At 45.8% G+C, this 6,320-nt stretch overlaps 1 long non-coding RNA gene across 1 annotated transcript; it reads left to right on the top strand.

Moving 5' to 3' along the window:
• The first annotated feature begins 1,062 nt into the window (after nt 1-1,062).
• On the top strand, nt 1,063-2,973 carry LOC141370593 (uncharacterized). The gene is made up of 2 exons (XR_012374757.1): nt 1,063-1,521; nt 2,944-2,973. It is a non-coding gene; the product is annotated as an uncharacterized lncRNA (long non-coding RNA).
• The last annotated feature ends 3,347 nt before the right edge of the window (nt 2,974-6,320 follow it).

The following is a 6,320-nucleotide window of genomic DNA, read 5'->3' as shown; positions in this document are numbered from 1 at the left end:
GATCAGCATAGACCCACCTTCCTGCGGGCTGTCAGGAAGTAGCTGGGTTAGTGGGAGTTTCAAGCTGTAGAAGCAGCCAGCCCAGGATGTGAACTATGGTGACTCAGGATTGCACTTTGTGGCGGGAGGGACCATGCGCACTCTCTGGGGTGGGGGTGGGGGGGAGTCCCTGATGTCAGACCAGCCTCTAGGCAAAAAGGAAACCTAGCGGCATCTCTTCCTTTCAGGCACCTATATACCCTCTGGAGTGTTGGAAACCTTAACAGCACATTCACATCTCTTCCCCAGGCCTTTATTCGTCTACAGCTTACTTTGCTCAGTCTGCTTTACAGCAAAGATTTAATGAAATTATTCCTGATGAGATTCCGTTGCTTCTCCCAGGGGTATTTGCATTTGCAAAAGAGCCAAACTTGAGGTCAAAGAGTAAAACTAATATAGATGAGGAACTGGCAAGTCAGGTGGAGGAAGCATTTTAGCCATAGTACAGCCCTCCCCTAGACATAGATGATCCCAAAAGTGTGGCAGATGCCTGTTCTCCCTTCTTAAAAACGTGGGACATAGAAAAGAGCAGCAATGAGGGTGGACATTTACCACAGGTTGACCACCAGAGTGATTCGGTCCTGACCCCTCACCTTTTTGGGTGTCCATTTGCTTTTCTGAAGAACGAAGGAAGACCCAGTCCACAGCATTCCGCCCACCATCTCCTCTCCTCCTGCCTCACTGCTGGGGGCGCTGTACTGATAACAGCATTTAATTGGGGCTGGCTGTGTAAGCCACAGCGGGAAATCATGGCCTATCGCCTGTCACCCCAGACTTTCTATGTAGGTTGGCTAGGGAGCGGCAGTCTGGTGAAAGGATGGAGCTGGCATGCGTGTGCTTTACACCCGATGGTGTCCTCCACGCCTCTACCCCAAGCCACTCTTTGGCTCTAATACTTCCCAGCTGATCGCCAAAATACCTTCCCGCCTAGAGTTTTAGGATTCAAAATGTCAGCCTCAACTCTGCGGTCTGACCCACTGGCTACTTCAGATGGACTCTCTCTCCAGCCCTTCTGTGTTTTTGTTTTTTTAAGATTTCATTATTTATTTGAGAAAGAGAGCCCAAGCAGGGAGAGAGGCCGACTCCCCGCTGAGCGGGGAGCCCCATGCGGGAGTGGATCACGGGACCCTGAGATCATGCCCTTTGCCTAAGGCAGACGCTTCCCCGACTGAGCCACTCAGGCGCCCCCTTCCGGGCTTTCTGCCTTCCCTCTTTTCCTGCTCTGCCCTCCCGGGTCAAGCCGGCTGGAGAAGCGCAGTCTCCTTCCTGCCGCAGCTGCCGCAGCTGCGAGCCTGCTGGGGCCCTCCCTGGCTTACAAAGTGGGCAGTGCGGTGTCGGGAAGCCCTTCGGATCCCAGCAGCCACGGCAGAGGCAGGAGGCCGGGCAGGGCTGCAGCTGCAAAGGGAGTGACAACCTGAGAGCCGGCCGGCGGGGCACAGATAAAAATGCTAAAACAAATGGAAAATAACAACTGCAGAACAGGTATTGTTCTTTTTCAGTTTGTGGGAGCCTCCTGCCAAGATCAGAGCGATCCCCATGGATGTGATGAGTGTGGGGAAAACCAGAAAAGGGACCGGCCGGTGCAGGCGACACTTGTGTTACTTTAACTTCCTGCAAGGCTATTCTTAGTCTGTACACCTTGTTCCATCTCAGAGGCTATCCAAATGATTCACAGTCTCATGTTGTTGGCTTCAACACAGATTTATAGGTAACTAGACCAAGCATACACTATGCCAGGAGCTGCTTACCTGGGGGCCCTTCAGTTCGGGTCACCGGTGTGTCCCTGAGCAACGTGCTAATTGTGGTACTAGAGGCTGAGGACACACGGTGAGTTCCTTTTCTCCCCTCATGGGCCAGGTGCATAGGCAGGTAACTTTAAAATGATCTGGGATGCAGCAAGAACCAAGGGAGCAGGGAAAAGGGGCCCTTGACTTAGCGTGGCGGTGGGGCGGGGCCACGGAAGAGAAATGTGAGGCAAGGCTTGCAGGTTGAAAGGAGTTCCCCAGGTGAGAGGGAGGAAGGGAGGGCATTCCCAGCAGGGGGAGCTCTCCTTTTGTGCATTGCATTGGAACTCAGGTGGGCCATGGAAAGGAAGCCATCAAGGAGAAGAAAAATGACTGCCTACTCTGCCTTTTCTATTCTTCTTACCTGGCTGTGATTCCTGAAGAGAGAAAGGACACACTGAAGGATGGTTTTTAGCAGCTTAAAGGAGGTAGGATAATGTTGGAGTGCTGTTTCTAGTAGCAAGAAAACCAACAAAACCCAACCAGCAAACAGGAATGTCCATGCATAGGGAAATAGTTAAACAAATATGGTACACCCAGCTATCTTTTTTTTTTTTTAAGATTTTATTTATTTGACAGAAAGAGACACAGCAAGAGAAGGAACACAAGCAGGGGGAGTGGGAGAGGGAGAAGCAGGCTTCCTGCTGAGCAGGGAGCCCAATGCAGGGAATCGATCCCAGGACCCTGGGATCATGACCTGAGCTGGAGGCAGATGCTTAACAACTGAACCACCCAGGCGCCCCTACACCTGGCTCTCCAATGGGCAGTCTGTAGTCATTAAAAAGAATAAGATAGATCTACACGTGCAAACACAGAAAGATATCTGAGAAATATTGTTAATAAAACAAAGGAAGTAAAAGAAACATATGTATAATTATAACATGTTCCCATTTATGTAAAGAGATGTGTGTTTTATTTGCATTTATGTATTTTCTGTGCATTTACATATCTACACACACACAAACACAGATAAAAGTCCTAGAAAGATACTCAACTTCTAGGGAGGGGGGTGAGGTTGGAGGCTGGCAAAGGAAAAGGGACCTTAACTTTTATTTAATTCACTTCCATATTATTTACGTTTTTACAAGAGCATGTAGTACTTGGGTAATTTTTTTTCCAGTGGGGGAAAAAGCAACTGAATTGAAAGAAAGAGATCATCCGAGAGGTCCCTCGAGAGTGGTCTTTGCTCCTTCCCTTCACTCCCCACAATCAGCTAAATCCGGGAGAAACTGAGATGCTCCAGAAGCTCCCCTCTCCCCTCCTGGCCAGCAGGAATAATGCCAACACAGCGAATCAGAGTAAAGTAGTGTACTAGGAGTACTGGACTTGTTTTCGGGCTTCCCTATTGTTGGAAAAAGATGGTTTATTTGATTTGCTCTCAGGAGCTATTTTTCTAGCATTAAATAACTCAAGGGAGCCTTTTTGTGATCACCTATGAATAAATAAAACAGTGATACTGCAGTTAAAATAAATCATTAATCAACTTTAATGCTGACATAAAGAAAATAATCTAAATTCTAATATGAATTTAAATTATAATGTTGTGTCAGAGGCTATTGTACCTAGGGGTAATACTTTCTAAAATGTCTCCTCTTACCCAGTTCCCCACCCCACCCATCTATCCATGATTTTGTTTGATCAACCACAAAACGAGTATCTAGCACGAACAATGCTTCAATGATACACTGTTAGAGCACGTTCCACCAACACCACGTGGGCTTAGGGGGTCATCTACCTCTTTAGAGTCTCCTCTGCAGAAGGGGTAGGTGCTGTGTCAAATAAACCCCACTAGACCATGAGGAGTCCCTGATGATCTGCGAGATTCCTTTCCTGAACTTCTGGTTTGAGTCAGATCTAGAAAGAGCTTCTGGCCTTCTTAACCCTCAGCTTGCCAGGGATAGAAAGTGACAGTAAGTAACAGAACTTTATCCTGCCTCTAGAAATGAGAGGCTGCAGGGTTTGAGGCCTTTGCCCATTGTTTAGTTCTGGAGGTCAGGTCACTTAACCTGCTTAAGCCCCCACTTCCTCGCATCCGCACAGTTTCTATGCCAGATAATGTGTTTAAGCTGTGTGTGACCCTCGGGGGAAAGCTCTGAAATTACAGAAGATTTTCTTTTTGAGAAGAGCCTGGCAATCACACACCAAAGCAAAGCAATCCGCAGAGAACTGTTTTCTTTTGCATAAAGTATTCCCTCAATGAAGAGCTAGAGGTAAGAATGTTGCCCCTCAGAAGCTCGGAGATCCCCAAGGCCAAAGTTGTCTAAGTCGGAGGTTTGTAACTGGGATTCTAGGACACAATTCCGAGGGCTCATGATTAGTTGGACGCAGGGAACAAAAATCCATCTTTATCTTTACTAACCTCTTTCAGAAATGATCACAAACCACAGTACTATTATCAGTCAGCACCTGTGACTTAGTCACCAATAGAAATCACAGATAATTTTATAGAACATGACAGTTGTCCCAGGTATCTCAAAATATTTGTCCTCATCGCTACTCCCAAATTATGCAGTTATTCAACCTGCAGTTAGACCTAGCTATCTAATGCTTAATAAAGATGCACACATGTTATTTTATCACAGATTTAAAAGGCTATCCCAATAACTATATTTCAGTATAATCAGATTTCTTTACAACCCAATGTGTTTTTTTTTTTTTTTTACTGTTTTATTTAAAGACCGCACTATGAGAGGGGTCCATTAACTTTGCCAGACTGCCAAAGGGATCCATGCCCAATAAAGATTAAGAACCCCTGCTCTTAGTGGGGTTAGAATGGGCTTGTAAATGTTCCTAAAGGTCTGTGTCAATGTCACTTTATTTACACATTCCTGAGATTCAGCCTCTAGCTCATTGAGCTCTTCCTAACCAAATATGCTGAGGAAGAAGCTGCATCTGTGTAAACATCATCCAGCTAAAGTGTCAGGTTTCCTCCTCTTCTTCACAGTTGTTTGAAGCCAATAGCTAATGGCATTAGAAGGATCAAATATCCTGTATGGCTGGACGAAGAGAGAGGAACTTCTATGGAATTACAACCCAGGCATTTTGGTTGAACCCTGTGAACTTGTTTGCTTTGCCGAGAGTTAAGTGCAACCAAGAAGTGTTCTGAAAGTGAAAGAAGAAGTCACAAACCCATAAGTTGTTGGTTTAATTTTCTCCATAAGGAATTACGGCATCACCTAATACCGGCCTAACACCTTGATTATGAAGAGTCCTGCTTCTGATCTAGATAGGGCACAACGGATGGATTTCACCCTGATCTGATCAAGTTACCATTGAGATAGAAAGGGTTCTGAGGCCATCTCCAGGCTTACGGAGGGAAAAGGTGCTGTGGTTGCTTGCTGGTGGTTGCTATGGTGAGGGGATGTAGCTATGTGCATATCCTGTGATTATCCTCCGTCCAGTCCTAATTGGTACCAATGGGGCGCCTGGGTGGCTCAGTTGGTTAAGCAACTGCCTTCGGCTCGGGTCGTGATCCTGGAGTCCCGGGATCGAGTCCCACATCGGGCTCCCTGCTCGGCGGGGAGTCTGCTTCTCCCTCTGACCCTCTTCCCTCTCAAGCTCTCTATCTCCCATTCTCTCTCTCTCAAATAAATAAATAAAATCTTTAAAAAAAAATAATTGGTACCAATGGCCACCTTTACTTGAGACCCAGATAGAAATATATTCTTGAACATTCCTTTGGTGTCCCCTCTCTGTGTTGAAGAGAAAGGGGAACCTCAGTTCCTGCAACTATTTTGCCAACTAATTGATTTAAATTGATGAACAAAGAGCATTAAACGCACCATGACATTGTATAAAACTGCCTGGGATGCCCCGAAATAATATAACACAACTGATAGGGGGAATTTATTTAAAATAATTAATTTTATCAAAGAAAATGTGATTTCTGTGCTTTCCTCCCACTTAAGGGTATCATAAAGTTTGATCTTATGACTTTTGTTCAGAAACATTTCTCCAAACCTGATGCTTACTGACTCAGTTTCCTTTCCTTTCTTTCTCTTGTAGGCCATGATAGGCGGGGTTAAAGCTCTCTTGCATTTACAGAGGGCTCTGGCTTTTACAAAGCAGTTTTTATACTCTCTCCTGAGGCATCTCTCAACAGGCAGGAAAGCTCAGTTGTTATCATTATTCCCATTTTACAGATAAAGAAACTGGGGCTCCAAGAACTCAGGTGACTTACCCAGGATCTTACTGTCAGTTCAGTGCTCTCTCAACCACAAGATGTTGCCTTCCAGCGTCTGCTTGCTTGTATAAGGGTCTTCTAAAGAAAGGAAATTTGTTTTTTGTTTGTTTGTTTGTTTTGAGAGGGGGGCAGGGGCAGAGGGAGAGTGAGAGAGAGAATCCTAAGTAGGCTCCACACCCAGCACGGAACCTGACACGGAGCCTGAGCTCACGATCCTGAGATCATGATCTGAGCCAAAATGAAGAGTTGGTCATCTAACTGACTGAGCCACCCAGGGGCCCAAAGAAATCTTTTAAAAGGAAAACAAAAACAAA

The sequence above is a fragment of the Callorhinus ursinus genome, unplaced genomic scaffold (assembly GCF_003265705.2).
Source record: "Callorhinus ursinus isolate GAN/ISIS: 27379988/994484 unplaced genomic scaffold, GSC_fseal_2.0 scaffold1, whole genome shotgun sequence".
Taxonomy (NCBI): Eukaryota; Metazoa; Chordata; class Mammalia; order Carnivora; family Otariidae; genus Callorhinus; species Callorhinus ursinus.
Note: the sequence above shows the minus strand (reverse complement) of the source record. Positions and strands in the feature narration are given on the sequence as shown.